The sequence below is a fragment of the Aotus nancymaae genome, unplaced genomic scaffold, assembly GCF_030222135.1.
Source record: "Aotus nancymaae isolate 86718 unplaced genomic scaffold, 86718_ANA_hifiasm-v0.15.2.pri h1tg000059l, whole genome shotgun sequence".
NCBI classification, from domain to species: Eukaryota; Metazoa; Chordata; class Mammalia; order Primates; family Aotidae; genus Aotus; species Aotus nancymaae.
In genome coordinates, this window is record NW_026988473.1 from 15,790,927 (window position 1) to 15,813,957 (window position 23,031).

The 23,031-nt window shown below is 37.9% G+C and overlaps 1 protein-coding gene across 21 annotated transcripts in view; it reads left to right on the forward strand.

Moving 5' to 3' along the window:
* Nucleotides 1-324: 324 nt before the first annotated feature.
* Nucleotides 325-23,031, forward strand: part of PHF21A (PHD finger protein 21A) — a 194,696-nt gene continuing 171,989 nt past the window's right edge. For 4 of the 21 annotated variants that reach the window (XM_012452461.3, XM_021665732.2, XM_012452457.3 and 1 more), the window contains exons 1-2: nt 2,086-3,029; nt 3,622-3,845. The gene's annotated coding sequence lies outside the window, so the exon portion shown is untranslated. Of the gene's footprint in view, nt 834-1,950; nt 2,042-2,081; nt 3,030-3,621; nt 3,846-23,031 lie in introns of those variants that run through there. The other 17 variants (XM_021665690.2, XM_064364988.1, XM_021665736.2 and 14 more) reach the window with 14 other exon arrangements.

Sequence of the window (23,031 nt, forward strand, 5' to 3'; positions counted from 1 at the left end):
GGGGAGACCCGCACGTCCCGGTAGCTGCGGGCCGAGGCGCGGGGGCCCGGGCCGGCCGCCGTACCACTCCGCCCGGCGGCCCCCTCCCTGCCCGCCGCGGCCCGCTCTCCCCCGGCGCCTCCTCTCCCCTCGCCCTCGTCCCCGCTTTTCCAGCCCCAGTCCCTCTCGCCCGGCTCTCGGGAGCGGCGGGGGCGCGCACGGCGGCGGCGGCGGCGGCGGGCCGGCGGGGCCGCGCGGCGGGCTCCCGCGCGGGCGAGTGTGTCTGGGCCTGGGCGGAGGGATCCCCGGGCTGAGGCGGCGGAGGTGCTGCGGCCCGGGGCCGGGTGGTGAATGGGCTGGTGGTGCTCGCTGCTGCTGCTGAGAGGAGGAGGAGGATGAAGAGTTGGGCTTGTTTGTCTCCCACAGTTTCTCTCCTGCTGCTCTGATTCCCCCCTCCCGATTCCGGCCCGGGGCCTGTGTGTGTCCCTCCTGGAGGAGGAGGAGGATCCAGTTCCTCCCCCCAACCCCCTCCTCCCCACCCCCCCTTGCCTGGGGAAGAGGAGGAAAGAAACAGCCCAGAGAGAGAGAGTGAGTGAGAGAGAGAGAGAGGGAGAGAGAGAGAGGAGAGGAGAGGAGGAGGAGGAGGAGGGAGAAGGGAACAACCTACCATCTTAACACACTAATATCTAAAAAGTGCGAGAGGCCCAGAGCAGCAGCAGAAGCAGCAGCAGCAGCTCCAGCTTCTTCCCTCCCTCCCCATGAAGAAGAGTTCCCTCCTCCTCCTCCTCCTGCTTCTCCTGCTCAGAGTTCCTGCCTCCAGCTGCCAGGGGGGACAGCCAGCCAGCAGCAGGAGGGTGCAGTATCCCAGCTTTTCCATTCTCTCTTCTCCTCACTCTCTCTCTTTTTTTCTGGAGTAGCTCTATTTCCCCTCCCTCCCCCTTCCCCCTCTGCCTCTCTCCTCTCTCCCTCTGTCTTGTCGCTGGTGTTTGTCTCTGGGAGGATCAGGGGCTGCCTGCTTGGAGTTTGTTGTGGGGGGAGGTAGGGGGAGGGGAGGGGTGTGTGGGAGGGAGGAGGGAAAGGGGGGTGTTCTCGTCAGGACCCCTCAGTCAACTTGAGATTTGAGCAATAACTTCCCCTTCGGGGCGCCCCCCTGCGTGCCCTTCCCATACCTCCCCCCGAAAAAAAAGACAATGGGAAAACCTTGGCTCCCCCCCTCCTCCCCTCTGCCCTCCACCCCTCCCCAGGATAAATTGGAAGTAAGTTTAGGAGCAGCTTCGGGATCCTGGGCGCAGAGTGCAGGGCCGGAGCGGGTGACAGAGGCGGCATGCCGGGGGCGGCGGGGAGGGGGCGTCACATTGTCCCGGCGGGGGGCCGGCCGGGGGCCGCGGGCGGGGGCGGGGGGCGCGGAGCCTCGCCCGCCCCCCTCTGCTGTCCCTTGGCCCGGGGAGGGTAGCCGGGGCTCCTCCACCCCGCCACCCCACCCTGGGATGCTGTCGGGGGGAAGTTTTTATTATGGTTATTTAATTTAAAAAAATTTTTTTTTTTTGGAAAACCATCTTGTTTGGTGACTGAGGGATCTGGCTAAAAAAAAAAAAAGCTGCGGCTGCTGACGCTGCCGGGCCCGAGTGTGTGTGTGTGTGTGTATGTGTGTGTGAGTGTGTGTTGGTGCATTTGTCTTGGGTGGCCGGAGCAGCGTTGGGGAAATTCCGCTTATTCTTCTTCTTCTGCAACTTGTTATTCCGGAGAGTCTGCCTGCACCCCTCACCCCGGGGCCGGCCCTCCCGCATTCGCCCCCGCCGGCGGCGGCCGCGGGGCGCCCCCGGGACCCCAAGCGGGCCGGGGCGGACAGGCTGTTCCGAGAGGGGCCGCGGCCGCCCCTCCCCCGCCCGCGCCCCCGCCGGGGGGAGGGGCGCGCGGAGTGGGACTCTTTCCGTTTGGTCCAGCCCCGTCGTGCACGCAGTTCCCAACACTTCTCGTCATCCTCTCTTTGGTCTCTTTATTCTGCTGAGCGGTGCTGTTAGGATTTCTTTTTTTTTTTCTTCCCCTGACCACGTTCGCGATGGTGGGTAGCAGCAAGGTGGCCCTGGTAGGGGAGGGGTTGGTATCGAGATTGGGCACCGGGGGAGAACGTCTCCTTTCAACTTTGTCTGTGGCTTGCACCCCCGGAGAAGGCCACAGGCTGGTTGTGGGGTGCAGATGTGCCGAGAGTGATTTCTAAGTAGTTGAGTTGTTGTGATGAGGGTACAACTGCTAATGGTCGGCAGGTTTTGTTTTCATTGGTGAATCTGGTGTCATCATATTCCGGTCATATGTTGAAATATTCTTTGTTTAGGTCTGGAAGTAGAGGATCTCACTCTGCACGTCCACATTGTGTTGTTTTTAAAATGATGTCTCTGGGAGTATGGATTTCTAGAATTTCAAATCTGAGTGAAGGTCCGGACTTGTGTGGGCCCTGTTACCTGGCCTTGACAGTGAACTTTGTGGCTGTTTCGGATTTCAAAGATTTGCCCCATAGCTGGGGAACGAGTTGTGCATTTTTGTTAATTGTCGGTGTCAGGAATGTAGATGCTTGAGCTGGAGAAGTTAGAGAGGGAAGAACATTTATATATAAATAATGGGTAGTTGAATATTAGAATCAGATTAATTTGGGCTGATGAAAGTTTGTTTGTTTGTTTTAAAGCAGTTGTGCACTCTGGGAAGGAAGCCTTTTCACAGGGTCACTTGATAGGGATTCTTTAAGGCGAGGGGTTGGAATTATCTCCTTTTTGAGAGGATTCTCATCAACATCTATAGCTTTATTGAGGGCCTGATAAGGGTACTGAAATTGGGGTAAACCATGTTAGCATACTTTTCAGTATTTATGATATTTGTTTACATCGGGTGTTCACTCTAATTTGGGCAATAGAAATAAATAGGTCAGTTTTGCTTTTTGTCTTTGAAGTCTGGCCCCCTCCTTCCTTCTTTAAGTTTCACAATTTACTTGGTTTACAGCATTGTTGGAAACTGTTACTACATTTTTACTGGAAATACTATTATTCATTTTAATTTTGGTAAGTTCCTTCTTATTCTCTTCTTCTGTCTTCACTTGTTTATGGAATCTGTGTTGTGGGCTTAAGCTAGTTTATTTTAGAAGGTCATTAAAAATGTCTGAAAAATACATTTTCAAATCTGGGGACCTATCTTTTGATGGCAAAGAGGAAATTTTGTGTGCAGTTATACTAATGTTTATTTTAAAAATTTCTGTACTTAAAACGTTTGTAGATGTACAACTATCCTTAAGTGAAGAGCATAGTAATAGTGCACAGAGTTCTCAAAGCACAAACATCTGGCTAACATGTTAAAAATCTTCCAGGTGCTTTTTTTTTTTTTTTAACATCAGACTTTTACTTTTGGTAACATAATAGTATTTGCAGTTTGACTGGCATTGCTTGGCTGCCCGTAATAAAGTTTCTTGCTTGGGTGCTATTGAAGACTTTTTAACTTAGTTTTTAGATAATTTTGCAGGCTTCATTTAAGCATGTTGTATTTTGAACTCAGGCAAGTTGTTATGGAACTGGAGTAATAATAGATGAAAAAGACACCTACCTGGGCTAATTGTATTTTTAGAAGGTGTAAGTGATGGATGGGGCCTATTTCTTTTAGCCTTGAAGGTTCCATCCTTTTTCCTATTCAGTCGTCTGGAAGGACCTGCCTCTGAAATATTCTTCTTCTGCTTACATGAAGATCTCTAAATGCTATCCAGCAGGAGGTGCTACAGCAAGATAAAGGATATTTTTGAATTTTGAGGGTCTTGCTACTTATTACAGCTCTACTTAGCTTCAGCTAAGCAACAGGATTAACACCTTAAAGTTCCAGAAAGATTTTGAGTAAGTCCATTTAAAACTTTCAATCATAAATTATGTTTGCTATATGAAACTCAAGTCTTTGACTATACAAAGTAGGTGTGTGATTGTGGATAGCTTAAGGATTCTGGGCCTAGGTACCAAGCACTGTTTAGAATTATTTTATTTGGAAGGGGAGTTCGTCTTCTGTTGATGAGTGGGATGTTGAGCATGTATTTTTAAAAAATTATTTATAGTTTTTATAAACAAAAGTCGTTGCTATGATTTAGGACTTTAAGCCTTGTTATCATCCCTATAATATTAATCATATGAATACAAATAGTTTATAGTGTAGTTGAGATTTTGGAAAGGGGGATAGTGTGTGGAAAAAATTTTAGACTTCTTCTGGTTTTATTCCCCCATCAGATTTACAGACAATGATTCTAATGTAGATCAATTTTTACTCACTCAGCATCATAAATACATATGGTAGATATACTTAAGTTAGCCTGCAAAGACTGAGATTCTTGAACTGTAAGTAAAGTTCTATCAGTGACAGGTCATTGCTGATGTAACAATAACTGCATAAAGATGCTATAGCTACTTTCACAGTTTCATAGCATTTACAGCACATGGTCCTCTGAAACTCTGTTAGTGTTAGGTGAATTGATTATCACTGGAAATATCATGCCACGTGGTTGCTTGTAAAGTTTTGTGTCAAAGTTTTAACAACTTGAGGATGCTAGAAAGTTTGACAAATCTGCTTTGAATTTTGTCTATTTTGTAGGCATAATACTATTTTCTCAGTAAGACCAAATGAGGTAATACATGTAAAAGTTCTTCATAAATGGTAAGAAACCATGCAGATATTAAATTGTTGAGATAGGTAACTAATTAATACATGGACAGAAGCTTCTGTCTTAAAATGCTAAGTTTTTCCATATCAGTAGAGAAATGCATTTAAAGTGCACCCTGGACACTATAATTTTTGAGATGGAGTCTCACTCTGTTGCCTAGGCTGAAGTACAATGGTGCTATCTCAGCTTACTGTAACCTCCGCCTCCCGGGTTCAAGTGATTCTCCTGCCTCTCAGCCTCCTTAGTGACTGTGATTTCAGGTACCTGCCACCACGCCCGGCTAATTTTTGTATTTTTAGTGGATACGGGGTTTCACCATGTTGGCCAGACTGGTCTTGAACTCCTGACCTCAGGTGATCCACCTGCCTGGGCCTCCCAAAGTCCTGGGATTATGGGCATGAGCCACTACGCCCAGCCTAAATTTTTGCTTTTTAAATACTGCTGTGGTTACCAAAAATCTCTTTGTTATAGATATGAAGCTTGTAAAAAATGCTGCCTAGTCAGTTTCCCATAATTAAAAAAAAAAGGTCATTTTTCCTTTTGAAGATCTTGTGAATTGTATGTCCCCTATTACAGTTTTTCTTCATTTCTGCATTGATGTGATATGATAGTAGTTGATTTTAGTGAGTGTTTAAGTTCATGGATTCTTCTGTAGACTCTTATTAACACAGAGTAACAGATGTCATGGTTAAAGTTTTGAATGTTTTGACTGACTCTGCTAACTTTCTGAAAGAGTCTCACTGACTAAAGCTTTCAAGTTTGTTTCACAGTGAAAAAGATGTATATCTGTATGTGTTAGTATTAGGTATATGTGGATATATCATTTTTGTTTTTCTATTTTAGAAGGATGCATGAGGAAATGACTACTCAAATGTAGAGGAGTGCACTGAAATATTTTTGTGTAAAAATAACCCAAAAGTTTAAGCCTTAAGTTTCAGCTTTCTTATAAACTCTGCTCACAAATTTGGAATAGAAACATTTTAAAGTAAAATATAGATAATTAGGGACCCTGTGTTTATGAGCCTATCAAAAGGTATAGTATCTTAAATTTTAGAAGTGACTGTTGTTTTGAAATTGCCCCCGTTAGAAAGTAAATATAGAAACTTGCTTCTGTGAAGGGTGAGAAAAACATTTAACTGTTTAGATAAAAATGAAACCTCTTTCAGGGTGTTATTAACTTTTTCATCCTACAGACAGTGAATATTAAAGCTTTCTGTGAAGACATACTGAAGTTAAGATTATATTAATGTACTTTTAAATTTTGTATCCTTAATATTTTATTGCTGAAGGCTTTTGTATTTAGTTACTATTCAAAGAGAGAAAGGAAGGAATTAAAGTTTTAGGTCTCTGACCTTTGACAGAATTCTTTTATGTCTATATCTGGAACTGATTTCTTGAAACATGTTTGAATTTTCATATTATTTTGTGCTGGGAAATATTAATGATTTGTAGTGACTTCTCAGGAGTTTTTGTACATGGGCTTTTTTGTAGGCCTAAGAATTCTTTAGGAGCATAGTAATACATTTTGGTCACGTTAATTTTACCAGGTATATGTTTTTGCTGCTTTGGGATTTTTTAAAAAAGAAATAATATGTTAACACTGCACTGAATTTATTTTAGATAATTATTTCTTAAATAGCATATATTTTGTACTTTGTGTGTATATGTGGCCATACTATTTTGTAGGCTTTTATGTAATTCTTATATGTGTATTAAATTTTTGAATAGTTATCTTTTGTGAAAATGTTGAAATAGACTTTTAGGAATAACTTTTCTATTACTTGTCCATCAATTCAGTCTTAAAATTACAGTGAACTCTTCCCTTTTAGAAATTATACGTGAGGTTCAGTCATCCTTTGGACCTTTCTAAAGCAGCTTTCTTACACTAGACTTGTGTGGCAGTTGGAATACTCCTTCCCTTGTCCCTTCTAGTACCCTGCAAGTCTTCCCCTCTCCCTGCCTTAAAAAAAAAGTTGAATAAAAAAGCATTTGGTCAAAATATCTCAGTTGAAGGCAACTATTATTTTCTATATTTTGGAATCAGTTACAGAAATGTTTTCTGCTTTTTTAAGTTGTCAAGAAAGTGAACCAGTATGGAAGGGATAGGAAGGGGATGAGGCCTAACAGGTTGATGATCTAGGCTTTATTTTGACTCTGTTTGTGGGCCTAGGGGGAAAAAATAACTTAAACACAGAAGCCAAAAAGATGGGTTTTGTTTTATTGTTTTGGCTGCATTGAGAATACAAACTGTCAGTACTTGAGGAGAAGGAGCAGCAGAAAGGAATTGATTTTTTTTCTGCTGCAGATCCAAGTATTGTTAACCATGTGCATCTCCAAAGCTACATACTTGCAAATCAAACTGTAGTTGATTCTTTCATTCAATTAACAGTCAGAACCCTAAATTGTTTTTTTTTTTAATTTTAAATGAGTACCCAAAACTTTGGGGTAATGACAATAATTTCCTGATAAAAGTGGGTGATAGTAACCATGGCAACTGCTATCTCTGGCCTTATGGACAGTATGTTGTATTGATGAAGCTTCAAATCCTTTATAGTAGCCTGTCACTTTTATGGTGAAATGTAGTAGCATGTGTTGCAGATGATTTTTAGCTGGATTGAGTTAAATTTGTGTGCCAGCTTATCTTTCCTTGTTAGGAATTTCTTGGACTTTATTCCAAAACATGTTTGTGAAGGTGCTGTTGCCTGAAAATAACCCACCACCTGTGTTAGGCCTCCTGATGCAGATTGCAGTTAGTTCTTTCCCAGCCTCCTTCCACAGTCTTGCAGAAATAGGAGGGTGTGTAGCAACTGTATATATGTAAATTCTAGCTCAAACTTATCAGCTTGTGTTTGGACATGTTATTGATAGCTTAAAATTTTTTTTTATATTTTCAGAAGAGGTCAGTGGATAAGAGAAGTGGGCCTGTAGTTGGAATACTGTTTTTCTAAGTGTTCTTTCTTTAAGTGTGTGTGTGTGTGTGTGTGTGTGTGTGTGTGTGTAATTAGAGATGAGGAATGAAGGCATAAATGTTGAGTAAGGACTTTACAAAAGCAGAACTTCAGTATTTTTGGTTTGTTTTTGTGATGGTGTGTGTATGTATTACTATAAAAATTATTTACTAGTGGGCAGTGTTAGAATATGGGGAATGTTTGCTTTTGATAATTTTCTTCAAGAAAAATTATTTATAAAATATATCTTGAATAATTGTTAAAAGGCAACCTGTTAAAACAATTAAACTTTTTTTCTTTTTTCTTTTTTTTCCTTTTCTTTTTTTTTTTGATATGGAGTCTTGTTCTGTGGCCAGGCTGGAGTGCAGTGGTGCAATCTTGGCTCACTGCAACATCCACCTCCCAGGTTCAAGCAATTTCTCCTGCCTCAGCCTCCTGAGTATCTGGGACTATAGGCATGTGCTACCACACTCAGCTAATTTTTGTATTTTTAGTAGAGATGTGGTTTCACAGTGTTGGCCAGGATGCTCTCAATCTCTTGACCTTGTCATCTGCCCATGTCAGCCTCCTAAAGTGCTGGATTACAGGTGTAAGCCACCGTGCCCGGCCAAAACAATTAAATTTTTTGAGGGAGAGGATTAGAGGGTGTTGAAATGGATCCATTCAAAGTTCCAAAAATTATATTTTTTATTACATTGTCTTTTTGATTTTTAATCATTTTTTTCTGTGCTTCTCCTATGTAAGATTTTTCTAATGCGAAAATGTTGATCTAAATATTGATACTTTTTCCAGTATGTGCTGGAAAAACTGTGTGCCAGAGCAGAGAACATACAAATTTGATCTAAATTTGATTAGACTCTGATAATAAGATACAGTCAAATTGTGCTAGATAGTTCAGACTTTCTTGAAACTTACTGTGATAAAGTGGTTTACTTACTACAAGTCCCAGTATGCATTGCAGTTTTTGCTTAACTTCAGATTAGAGCACTGCATGCTGGGACCTGTAGTTGATTTAAACAGTACGGAAAACCCTTCCCTCTTGTCTACTCCATTTTATACACAGCTTTCCAGGCTTCTAAGAACTTTCTGCTAAGTAGTTTGATTACTAATATTATTATGATTATACTGCTGAAATTCTAAAGTGAGTCTTCAGAAACAGCCTGATGTTTTAGTTTACATTAGATTAGTTTATTGTATTTTTTTATAAGCTACTATAAGATTTACACAGAAAATGATATATTGAAAACTTGACTTAGCAGACATAAATATTTTTATGCATGTGGTGATGCTCTTTATAATCAGGGCATCATCGATTGCTAGTGTGGATATGAGAAGCCTTTTATTCTCAAGCCTGATATATATGCTGTTCCTTTTTTTTTTTTTTAAATGGGGATAGTTATTCTCTAAGGTTGGATGGAAGATTTTTTTGTGCCAGTATTTAATTTCATAGTTCGTGATTCTTCTGTAATAATTGTCAACATCTTGAATATCAGTACCCTTTAACTGGAATTCCTGAAAATAAAGGTGGTTTTAGTGTAATTTTAATCCTTGAAGATGTAGTCTGAGGCAGAGAAAGAGGTGACACTTGTTTAATAATTTATTTTTTTATTTGTAAAGTTTAAATTTCTTTTTTGTTTTTGAGGATTCTACTTTAATTTTATTAACTAATATCAGAGAGTTGTTGCAGGGATTAATTGTTAAAATCTATGACAGTGCCTAGCACAGTGTTTGCCACATAATAAGGGCTCAGTAAATGTGTAGAATTATCAGCAGCAGCAGTAGTAGTGGTTACTGTTATCTTAAAAAATAGCACGCTTCACATTTTTTTCTCTCTTTTTACAGTATAATTTGATCAGAAGCCCAGGCTGTTCTAAAAAGACCTTGAGATTTTTAGCTTATGGCAATGATGTGGCAAACTCCTTAGAATGTTTCTGCTGTGTGTAAAATGTCCTTGCACCTCAGTTTCTCCCTAAGAAATATATGCCCCCAAAAGGACTATCATGCCAGTAGCTGAATTTTGAATAGTATTCAGCCCTGCTTGTCTAGTACTCCTTGCATCTATACCACAAGCCTTTGGTTGACTTCAGAAAGTTCAAAAGATAATGAAAATTTTTTTGTTTACAATGTTTGCAGTGGTAGAATATCCAAACTAGTTGATTAAAAAAAAGAAGATGCTGCAAAAATGCCCCTTGCGTTACAGTGTATGTACCCTTGGAAAAGTTCTGTTGTATTTAGAAGTATGTACCGATATATCACTGTAGTTCCCAATGTTACAGGATTGATGTATGAGAGCCCAGTAAGCAGCCCCAGAAAGGTGTTGTTTCCAAATATCTTATGTCTTTACATTAATTTTCTCTTTTAGGACACTGACTTCTTTTAGGTTCTTGAATTTGTAGGATATGTTTATTTGTATGGCTTGTCCCTTTTGGCTAAGGAAAGGGATGCCTGGGGATATTGGAAAATGTAAACATAAGTTACAATATGTATGTCTTAGTTTGAATGTATGCAGGAGCAGGGTAGTGCCTTTCTTACTTGCTTAGCCAGAATCTTATTCCAGCTTTTTCTCTTGTGAGGAGTTTTACAATATTGTTGTTGAGGGCTGCCATGATTATTTAAGAAAATTCTGCCTTTAGTTTTATTTGTTTATTTATTTAGAGACAGAGTCTTGCTCTGTTGCCCAGGCTGGAGTGCAGTGGCTCAGCTCACTGCAGCCTCCGTCTCCCAGGTTCAAGCAATTCTCATGCCTCAGCCTCTTGAGCAGCTGGAATTACAGGCATACACCACCATGCCTGGCTAATTTTTGTATTTTTAGTAGACATGGGGTTTCACCATGTTGGCCAGGCTGGTCTCTAACTCCTGGCTTCAAGTAATCTGCCCGCTTTGACCTCCCAAAGTGCTGGGATTACAGATGTGAGCCACCATACCTGGCCCAGGTAATATTTTTTAAAGTACTTTATATAGCAAACCAATCCACTGTAATAGTACTAGCCTGCTCCCCCCACATAGTTGTGATTTAAAATTTGTTAATATGTATATTAGACATTAAATAGATTCTTTAGATGTGTCCAAAATGTATGGAATCTGGTCTGATATGCTTCCACTTTATAAACTGTTTTATTTACATCAGTTTGTCTTTTCAAGACCTAATATATTGAAATAAATTCAGCAGTTACAAAGGAGTTAATACAAAGAGCTAAATATAAGGAGGAAAATAGTCCCTGGTATTAATGGGCCAATGCAGAAAATATCAGGTTTGGAGGAACTCTCATTCCATATTTTTATCATTGTATGTACCCATGTGCTTACTGAAATACTAAAGTTGGAAATTGGGAGAGGAAATAAGGAGAGTAAAACTGGGCAGCCATGTGTATTCAGTGTAGAGACCTCTGACACACCTACATTATTGAACAGTTTTCTTTTGTAATGAAATGTCCCAGGTCAGAATAAAGGAAACAGTTGTGATGATGTTAGAAGACTTGGCCTTAAGTATACTCCTGTCACTTAGCTGTACACTCATGGGAAATTCATCCCTGCTGGGCTTTAGTTTACCCAGTGGTAAAATGGGGATAATAATAAGGGCCTGCTTCACTATGATATTAAAAGGATTAGATAAGAATATTGATGAATGTACTTTATATAACCAAATGGTATATATAAATTGAATTTTTAATCAACAATAAGGGCCCGGGTTTTAAGATATTTGTCTATGTCATGTTAATAATATTAATATAAAATTTTAAATAATGAGTTAGAATCAAAAGGAACCAAAAAATTAGTGATCTACCCTGCTCCCAATACACTAGTTCTTTTTTTTTTCTCTTTTTTGAGATGGAGTCTTGCCCTGTTGCCCTTTCACCATCTCAGCTTACTGCAACCTCCACCTCCTAGGTTCAAGTGAGATTCTCCTTCCTCAGCCTTCCCGTGTAGCTGGGACTATAGACGTGTGCCACCATGCCTGGCTGATTTTTGTATTTTCAGTAGAGACAGGGTTTCACTATGTTGGCCAGACTAGTCTCGAACTCCTGACCTCAAGTGATCCACCTGCCTCAGCCGCCCAAAGTGCTGGGATTACAGGTGTGAAACACCATGCCTGGTCCAACAGACAAGTTCTTGCCATGTGTTTACATGTGTGTTTATGGTATAGTTTTTAACAATATATACCCTGATACATTTGCGTGTATATTATAAATATCATAAATGTACTGATGTGTTATCATGGGAATGAAAAATTTTAATTATGAGCTTTTGTGTTAAAATTTTTTTTAAATTTTATTAACTATACAAATTTTATGTGTTAATATACAAACATATAAATAAATATATTTGTGTTTGGAGAAGTGACATAGTCACATTTTGGTGAAATGACATAGATTTAAATGTTTGACAAGTTGTGAACAGTTTTTGTACCTTAGGTTTATCTGTTGTCATCAATAATACTGTGTTTATTATGTATACTGCTAAGCCTTTTTGTACATAGGATCTCATTTAGTTTTAATCCTCACAGCAATATTCTGAGGATTTACTATTATTTTCCTACCTCCATTTTACAAATGAGGAAGTAGAGGTTTCCCTGGGATCTCATAGGTAACAAAATGATACAACCTGGATTCAAGCCCAGGTTTGATTCCTGAGCCCTTGCTCTTAAATGTCCAAAATGCTGTACTAAATTATGTAATTCCCATAGAAACCTAGAAATGAATTACTAAAGAAGTTTTCAATTTACTGAAATGGCCACAGCTACGATGTATCATTTTGAGGTTGTTTCATGTTGATTTTGGTTAGGTTACGTTGAATAGTTTGAAAATAGTCAACATTGCAATGGGATGGAAATGAAGATATTTGGGACAGTGCCTGCTTTGTTCATCCTTGTATATCCGTTGCTGAGCATAGTGCATAGCATGGGGTGGGGTCTAATAACTATTTATTAAAGTTTGGAAGTTGGGCACTCTAGCATGGTTTAAGTTATTTTAATACATTTTTTTAGTAGGTGCAAATCGTTTACATTCACTATTTCAGTCAGTCCTTATATAACTATCAACGTTTTAGAGTGTTAGATAAGTGTCCTTTCAAGAAATATTACAAAAGCTGTGCATCTAAGTTAGAAAATCATTCTAACAATATAGATATGTATAAAGTAGAAAATTAGTCATTCCGTTCCCATCCTACTTTTAAACTTTTCCTGTGCATTTACATATGTATTTTACACACACACTTTTTAAAAGAATTTTAATTATACCATAATACTCTCTCAAAGTTTACTTTTTTCCAGGTGACTATTTTAAAAACTTGTTTATTTTTTAAAATAGGGCTCATGTGGGAAGTGGGAGTAAGGTTGGAGGAAGAGAGGTAGGTAAGATTTATACATTAAGATTCCAAACCTAGTGCCCTAGATTGATTATACTTCACGCTTTAGGAAATGGTCACTGTTATTTTTAAAACTTAGAAAAAAAATCAATTTAAAATGACAACATTGTTTTCTGTCCTATATAAGTAATTTAGGAGACAACATTTCTGAATTAAATTATTCTAGTTTATTCTGGTAGCTGCTTATAAAGAGGGCAGTTGTGTTTTCAGATAACTTTTTTAAAAACTGGTAGTCTCTCTTCTTTGTTGTTAGGACACATTTCACATTTACAAAGTAAAGTAGGCAAGAATTGGGGCAAAACTATAAAAAAGAAAAATAAAAAAAGTAAAGTAGGATTTTAAAACCAAGATAATATAATATTTTAATTAATAGAAACTCAAACTAGTACTACTTAATCAGCATAAAGAAACTCTGTGTAGGAATGAGTCCTGGTCCTCACAACTTCATGTGAGTAGTGTTGGCTCCACCATTACCTATCCCTACTCACTCAACCACTACCAAATGCTATGCTGATAACCCAGTATTTTTTAAAGCTTCATGTGAGTAGTGTTGGCTCCACCATTACCTATCCCTACTCACTCAACCACTACCAAATGCTATGCTGATAACCCAGTATTTTTTAAAGCTTCATGTGAGTAGTGTTGGCTCCACCATTACCTATCCCTACTCACTCAACCACTACCAAATGCTATGCTGATAACCCAGTATTTTTTAAAGCAGTTTTAAAAAAAGTAAGTTATTTGAGTGTTGTTTATTTTTTCTGGCACTATATTTAGAAAGACATACTAAAGGCCTTATAATCTACATTAAATAGAAATCTTTTGATTCCAGCTTTTAGAGTTTTAACTTGCTGCTAAGATTATTAGTTATAATTCACCTTTGTAATTTTTAAATTAAAATTTTTTATTACACAGGTAATAAAAAGATTTTCATTATAGAAGATTTTTAAAAAAGCCTTTCTAATCCTAGAATATACTCCTTGCATCTAAGGTGCTTTATGCTTCTTTAGATCCACGAAGGTGCTGAAGCCTTGCCTTAAAATTCTAAGAATTGGATCTGATAAAATGTAGCAGTTTATTTAAACTATAGTATAGTCTATTTTTTTTACAAACCAAGTTTAGTTTTTCTCATTGGTAGCATTCATAAATGTGCTTTTCCTTTTGAGTGGCTCAGACCATGCCCTACACAGTATTTTATTCTTGTTCGTTATAGTCTAATAAGTGTACAGAGAGCTCAATTAATGCTATGGATGGTGAAACTGAGAGACAAGAATTTGACTAAGTTAGTGTTAGCGCCTAGTTTCCTTTTAAATTCTAGACTCAGTCATCTTGACCAATAGTCTTTAAAGTTTTAAAAATTATGACTACCAGTTAAATGTATGGTAGTCTGAACTAGTGTTTTATGTTTGTTACCAAACAAACAGGAAAGTTGAAATTTTTAAAAGGATGAGATTTTAAAATATAAGTTGTAGTGGCTCCCTTCCTCAGGGTACCCACACACACATGGAGACAAGTGCTCAAGATAGGCCATTCTTCCTGCAGAAGAGGCAGCCATGGGGACAGCTGGAGGACAGTTGGTAAAAGGTATGGGACTTTTAAGTTGGAGTGATCTTTTGTAGCTTTTTAATTTTAAAGAAACAGCCTTTCTTTCTGTGAAAGGCTGAAAGATTGAAAGTATAGGCCTGGAGAGAGGTGAGCTTTAAAAGACAGAAATATAAACCTTATTTGTTTTCCTCAGAGTTGACCAAAAGGGAAAGGCCTGCCTGCCCTGATAGCTTCTACTCCCATTGAGATGGCAGTGCCTTTTTCTGTTGTTAGGCAGTTTATAGAACGCAGGATAGCTTGGTAAGCGTCTTCTCTGTGCCTGATGTGACGTAACATCGTGGAGTATGCAGCATGCATGTTAAGTACAAGTGATTGTATTTGGCTTGTTGCTGCAGCATTTTTGAAGATGTCTTAAAAAGCAATTATCAGTGGATGGAGTTGGATATGTGCAAATTATTGAAATCATCATTTCTTGAAGACCAAACTTTGTAACTTGAATTATTCTATTTAGTATTTATTTACTTCCCCCAACCCCCAACACCTCAGAGCAGAATTCTTTTCCTGAAAGGAACAGATGCTGTTAACTTATCAGGACTTGATACTAAAAAGCCTACCAAAATCTTCGTGCTGTTTATTTTCTTTATTTAATCTATATGCAAAACATATTGTAATTATTGCTGTGAGAGAGTTTTAAGCTGATGGTTCCCCCCTGCCCCCAACCCTTTTGTGCTCAGGGGAGATAGATTGGGAATGCCAAATTGACAACTTGGTATAAAGAAATAATGACCATTGAAATAAAACAGGAGTTCAAATAAAAAGCAAATCAGATACAAATGTAGAATGAAAATATCTTTTAGTAAAATGTTAGCATGCTGTACTTGGAACAGATGCCACATTAATTCAAAAGAGAGCCCAGAAAATGTGGCAACTTTACGATGTCAATGGAGGGAGCTGCAATAGTTCCTGTTTTCATTGTGTCAGGTTCTCGGTACCTTTAGGTCCAGTCCTGTTCCTTATATTTATTTTCTGTATATTACATGTTAATATACACATATTAAATCCATGCCTAATATTTTTATTCGTGTCATTAAATACATTGTCATGCTATTAGATATTTGGTTAAAAAGCCCAATAACTTATACTGCAACAGTGATGTTTTTTGTTTTAAATATGCCTATCAAGATATTCAGAATCTGAAGCAAAAATTCTCTGCACCCTTCAAGGCACATTTATGATAAGAAGGTAGTCTAAGAATTGAGTCTTTCAAAGAGGCCTAGTGCTTTTTAAATGTAGAACTTGGACAAGTTACAAATTATGAGAATTTCGCTTTTTTCTCATTTAAATTTGTAGTTATCATTGGACATTTGTTACGATTTTTAAGTAGCTTAGACTCATTCATTCCTTTTGTGTTTTTTTTCTTTTATGGTGTTTGGGAAGAAGAAAGGGTGAAGGAAGGGTACTGTACACACAGGGATATTTTCAGAGTGACATTCATTTTATAGAAGATTGCACAGAGACATCTCTGAATTGCCCGTTTCTTGCAGTTCCTGGTTAGTGTGGGTCTGAGTGCAGAGAAAGGTGGGCTGGGGGCTCTTAACCAAATTTACAGTGTGCTACTTCCTGAGCCGTGCAGTGATCTAATCATCAGGGGCATATCCTGTGTGCCTGTAAAGAAGTCTGGCACGCATGCTTAGAAAAGCACTACTAGTTTTCTCTCAGTTAAGCTTACAATTTACTAATTTGGAGAAAAGGTTAAAAGTTTTGTTTCCATGTAATTCAAGTGAAGGGGAGTTTGCAGTGTGTCAGTAGACCAAAGAGGTTAGGAATGTTGGTGCAGGAGCCACTCTGCATGGGCCCAAATCCTAGCTTTGCCACCTAGATGCATGGGACCAAATCCTAGCTTTGCCACTTAGCTCTGACTGTGGCCAAAGCACTTCCCACTCTGTGCCTCTGCCTCAGTTTCTTCACCTGAAAATGTGAATAAAATGAAGTGGTTATGAGGAATAAATGAGTTAACGTATAAACTAGTAGAAATGCCTGACACACAGTAAGTACTAAATAAATGGTACTTAAGCTTAGTTTTCTGCTCCTTTTCTTCTCTTCTCAAGGATTGAGACAAGTGTTGGGATAAAAGCCTGAGCTTTGGTGTCTGACCCCAGTATTGGAATCTCAGTATAACCACTTAAAGTTTAATGTGTGACTTTGGACTAATTATTTAAGCTTGCACCAATAGAGATGTATCACATACATGCTGCATACCACTGTGCTGGTCACTGGCACTTCAGTTTCTTCATCTGTGATGTAGAGATGATAATACCAACTTCCTAGGGTTCGTGTGAAGATAAAATGAGGAAATCTTGAGACACTCAATCGTGACAGCTGCTATTATCGTTATTATTGTTATAATTACAGTCCCACTAGAAGTTTTTGGGAAAAGAGTAAATTTGAAACAATTTCGCTGGAGAAGTTTTTTTCCCCCTTAAAATGCATGGTAAGAAAGAGTATGGATGATAAAAGGGTTATCTAATGAGTTCTTATTTATGATACCTCTGGGAAAAATAAAAAATACATGGGAATATGTCAGTTTTAACAGAGCCTGCTAAATATTTTAGGGCATTTTATGTTTATTAAAACCCATAGTGATATAAGCTTTTCTTTTTTTTCAACAGCTGATGAGACCAGCACCAAGATATTGATGCAGTTTATAATAGGTCACTTAGAATCAAGTCAGTAGTAGACTAGGCATTGTAACTCTAAAGTCTTAAATACTCATCAGCTGGTCAGTCCATTGGGTCTGACAAATTATGTGTATTTAACCCTTGAGAACTCATGCTTGGGTGTAACAACTACTGGAAATAATTGTAGAACCCCAGAGATATAAAAGTGGCATTCAAATGCTTTCTAATGATGATGGGCACAGTTTATTCAGTTTATTTGCTTTGTGATTTTGGGCATTTTGCCTTTGTGAAATTGCCTGATGTTTTCTTATGGTAATAGTTATTATTTTCTTTCTATATTTAATTGTCATAAGCTACCTATATTGAGCCTAGAAACTGAGTCTGAGAACAAGTTGATGATGAGAAAAAGTACAGTGATCTCAGATTTGAGGGGTTTTGGGGTAAAGAAATGAGTTAATATATCCCTTAGAATATATGTATGTATCTTTCTTATGTATATAAGTGAAACCACTAAATGACGTAAGGGGAAAGATCATTAAGTGTAAAATACAATTAACTTTGTTCATTCACTCCTGATCAGGATCTGAACTTTTTGGTCTTTTATCCTTGATATGTTTTTTCTGTGATTCAACAAATGTATTTGTAATAGCTTACCAAAGCATTCTGTATACGGTATATGTTACCCTTAGCAAGAATTTAAGTTTAATGGCTGCTATTAACTTTTTGTTCTCACTAACCCAACTGTACCGTTTGATAAAGGTCTAGTAGGTGAATAGGTGTATTTACTATAGGTGAATCAGTGTATATTTTATTTTGTCCCTGTTCCTAAAACATTGTATCTGCTTTCTGGGCAGAAATTCCAACCAGTTTTTAAAAGAATAAAGTGTTATACTTTGGCTCAACAAATATTTTTAAAATTAAGGAATTTTATAGCAGGTTGTATAGTTTTCTTTTGATTAAATAATAGTAATCTTACTTTGCAATAGAGTGGCCAGTAAGTAAAGCTTTATAGTTTTAAAATTAGCATAGCAAATACATAGTATTAAGTTTACTTTTGCTGTGCGCAGAATCTGTAAAAGTTGCTTCAGTTGGTTGAATGGAATTGTGGAAAGTTTAGAAGTGTATTTCATTTTAATAAATATGTGTTAGAAATAGATTTTACAAGCGTTTCGAGTTGAAAAACTATACAGTTTTGAAATCCAGTTTGTCCCTGCTTAATTTGTGAAAAGTGGTGCCGTATGTGACAGGGTGCACTCCTGTTTCAGCTCTGCAGGACCCTGTCCAGCTGGTGGTGCTCCTGTGTAGAGATGCCGCTGGTGATTGCCCAGACTCCCTCTGTTGCCTCTCCTCTCCCGCTTCTCTGCTTTCTCTGCTTACTCTCTCTTGATGGTCTCTTCTCCATCCCCTGCCTGCTGTTCATCCTTCCCTTCCAGCTACAACTGTTTTATTTCTATTTCTCTTAAAAACAAAGCACCACTGTGATTATTAGTTTTTAAACAGGGAGGTACTGAGCTATTATCAGAACTTTAAGCTTTAGCAGTTTGTGGGGACGCCCCTGACTTTGGGCCCTCAGCTGGAATTTGGAGAATAGATAGCTTGAAATCATTTGCACAGTAACTGAATATTTGTGAAATACTTTATATCTGGACTAAGGGAGATAATAGAAAAGACCTTTTTACCTCAGAAATTGCTGTATTTTCTGGTTGAGAGTGACAGAGAGGCAAAGTTGAGGAAGAGGCAGGCATGTTACTTAACTAAGATAAGCATTAATTTATTAGATTTCCCTCTAGTCTCATGGACCTAATTGGAGAAGAAAATGGAAATTTCGGTGGTGTGAATTGCTGAAATATTTTGATTTATTAATTGAGAAGACTAGGCTTTTTTTCCTTGGTTTGTAAATACAAAATTTGGTTATGATGCCTTATTGATCTTTTACATTTCATTGATTGATAGTTGCAACATAGCAGACCCTTTCCTGTCTAGATTTCTCCTAGTGGTTTTAAATTGTTAACGTAATTGTTTGGTAAGAAAGGTAAAACTTGGAAATTAATTACGGTTACATGTTAAGTTAATGTCTATGCTGTATTTAAAATCAGTAGCTTCTGGCTGGGTGCAGTGGCCCATGCCTGTAATCCCAGCATCTTGGGAGGCTGAGGCTGGTGGATCACTTGAGCTCAGGAGTTTGAGACCAGGCAACATGGTAAAACCCTGTCTCTACAAAAATTACAAAAATTAGCCAGGTGTGGTGGCATGCGCCTGTAGTCCCGTTTATTAGGGAGGCTAAGCTGGGTGGATTGATTGAGCTTGGTAGGTCGAGGCTGCAGTGAGCCGTGATTGTGCCATGCCACTGCTCTCCAGCCTGGGCAACGGAGCCAGACACTGTCTCAGTCAGTCAGTTCAGTAGCTTCTAAGATCTATACCAGGCATTTCACTTATTATTTAATTATACATAGAGAAAAACATTTGAGACAAGAGCCTTAACTTTATAGAGTTTTAAATAACTTCTTATGGAAATTTAAAAACATTTATAAAAATAGAGTGAATAATATAACAAACCCCATGTACCTATTACCTGACTTTAGCAATTACCAGCATTTTGCCAATCTTTATCTATAGTGTGTAAAACATAACAGGAAAGTAACTTTGTATTTTCAAAACATGCACTACAATTAGATACATTGGTATACTCAAAGGAAAAATGTGTATAAGAATGTTCTTTTCATACATTGTTAGTTTAATACTGGTGATCCCTTTTAAGATAATATTTCATTTGTCTTTTAACTTACTGGAGAAGTCTAAGCCACCACTAACTTAATGAAGAACCACATCTGCTGGAAAAATTTTAGCTGTTCTTACCTCTTCTGCTTTTAGAAGTTCTGAGATTATTAGTTTTGAGCTTATGTTCTTAGGAGTTGCATTTTATTTTATGTATACTTGCCTGTCTGTGACGGTTGTATGGGCCACCATTTCTTAGTATAAGCAAGACAATATATAAGTCAGCTTAAAGTTGCAGGTCACTAAGTCTTGTTCCAAACTTCTTTCTTGTGCATATTCTGTTTTTGTTTAATCTGAATGTATGTATTGGTTAAGGAGTACTTGTTTAACTTAAAAAATGGTTTGTTGAGAAGGGAATTTTGACTACTAGCTATCTTTAAGATGTGGTAACAGTGGTTAGAAACTTGCTACGTGCTCCCTTGTTTGCTCTTCTTTGCACTGGTAAGTTGTACATATGCCTGCAGTTGTGGGGCATGTTCATTAGTAGTCACTACAAGGTAATGGTAGCCTTATTTCTGAATTTATTTGGTTGCATTAGTTTAAATTAGACCCATAGGTGTAATTATTCCACCCCACTGCATGGGGAAGCATAGTCAGTGGAAGTTGTGCATCTAAACCCCTGTGCATTGAAAATGTATCTTTAATGTTAGGATGTTATTTGGCATATATCATTTAGTGCGAGGAATGTACTTATTTAACAGGACCTTTAATAAGTTCCCTCTACACCAGAGATATATTTTTAAAAATTATACTTAAGAAGACTTTGTAGTATTCCCCAGAAGAGTTCATCTATAGCAGCAAAACCTTTCTAAAATAAAACTTATTCTTTTAACCGGTATTCATTTAAGTGGGTTTCTCTGTACTTGGTTTCCATGGAAATAGCGAATAGCTAACGTTATTTATAAGGTGGAAGTAAAATAGGGTGCCTAATGGGACCCCATGCTGCTCTGATGAAGAGACTTAGGAAAAAAATCCATGCTCATGGGATTTTTTTTTTTTTTAAACAAGGTTAATGGAAGCCCTGATTTCAGTCTTCTGTAACAGAACATATTTTTGGTTTTAAAGGCTAGCATTAATATCAAGCAAACAACTTATTTTTGAGGTCTGTATTGCTTTCACTTTCAAGTTTTAGGACCACTTACTCATCAGTGTGATTGAGGCTTTATGCTTCAGACCCCTGTTTCTTCGCGGTTTTTGTTTCAAAAGTTAAAATTCCCAGTGTATTGTAGCTGTTTCTGTTTCTCATTGACATTTCAAAGTACTGATAAAAAGATAAATGTTCATTAAGAATAGCATTGGTGAGAAAGGATCAATATGTTGGACTACATAGATTTTTTTTTTTTGATGTAAATTGTATGGAACCATTTTTAGTTTTTAGGCCTGAAGTCAGGGTTCTTTTTTATTTGTGTTGTGGAGCTAAACCTGTATAGTCAGAGAGAAGAGATTCTAATTTTCTTTCAGGCTGGAAACAGGGAAAATCTTAATTTCTCTTTCCTTTTTAAAAAATGGATTGTTGCCAAAACCTTTTAACTGAAATAAATGTTAATTCGTTTAGTGCTTGAAATATGGATTTGGAATAAACCTTGGCTTTTTTTCTCACTTCTTCGGTAAGGCCTACTCTGAGTTTTCTAGGCCTGCAGCAAAGCCTTGCGTTTTTTAAGCCCCTTCAAGTGAAAGAGTATCATTCCCTTTGTGTTTATGTTTGTGTTTGTGTTTGGGGTGTGTGTGTCTAATTTTTCTATAGCCTGAAAGGCACCTGCTCATTTTCCAGCCTAGTGAGTACAGCAGTGCTATATTGAGAAGTAAGGCAGGATGGAACACAATAAGGTGCTATAATTTTTATTTAGTTAGTTTTGCTTATCCTTGGCAGCTTGTGATCACTGTCCATTTGTCTGGAAGTATTCTGATTATTCTTGGCTATCAGTGCAGCAGGAGTTTTTTCTGTGTTTAAAGCAAGGATTATACTATACCAAGGGCTCCATCAGGGGAGGAGTTGAGTTTTTGTGTGTATGTGTTTCTCTGGATAAGCTTCTGGCTATAGTTGGGTTTACTGTGCTTTAATTTGTAAAAATTTGGTTGTTTTAATCTTGTTGAATTTATTTTTGTGTGAGGTATTTTGTCTCTAGCCATTCACTAGTTTCTTCTGTGTATGTTGATGCTATTTTATAAAATTTTCTTAATGTGTTAATTGTTCTTTTAGCTTAGGTTTTTCTTGTCTATTTTTAAAATCTGGTATCTACCACTGACCTTTCTTAGTGACTTTTATTTGAATTATCTTTGTGCTTTAGAAACATAGGAATTTGGGTCTATTATCCTGTTTCTGAGCAAACAACTCCCAGTAGTTACAGTTAGGGCAGTAGAAAGGGCTCTTACAGATGCAGAGCTGGGCGTTGAGCCTCCTCCTTGGTGCTTACAGTTTACACCCAGAACTCCCATTAGTGTTAATAGGAGGCACTTCCTTAAATCCCTGCACACCAAAATAAACCCAGACTCTTTTATAATGCCTTATAGACACCAGAGTTGTTTTTTTGTTGTTAATGACAAGAGTTTTAGTCTTGAGGTTAACTGATTATTAAGATGGAGTTTGAGTTGTCTTGGGATATGGAGTGATTTACTAAGTCTGATCTATAATTAAGTTTTCGTTATGATGATTAGACTCAGAAAACATAGCTTTGTGAGAGCTGTGGAAGGTTGTGAATAAGGATTTTTGTACTTTTATAGAGTGAGGAAGCAATATTTCTTCTTTTCATTTATTTCTGCTATTACTTCTCAACCATAAAAAATGATTCCAACAGTTTTTGTATTTATTGTAAGAGGATTTAGAAGAATTGTTTTGTTTTTTATTTTACTTAAAAAGCCTTCCTATAATTACCTTCTAGCCTCAAAGTCTTTTATTAGCTAGGGTGGCTCACATTTTTCAAGCATATGGAAGTTAATATGCACTATTGTAGAACTTAGACACTACAACCACTGGTCAAGTAATAGATAATCAGTGTTTACTACACCCATCTGTGAATTGTGGATTTTTATCACTTTAATTTATTTATATACAGTCTAATGGAAA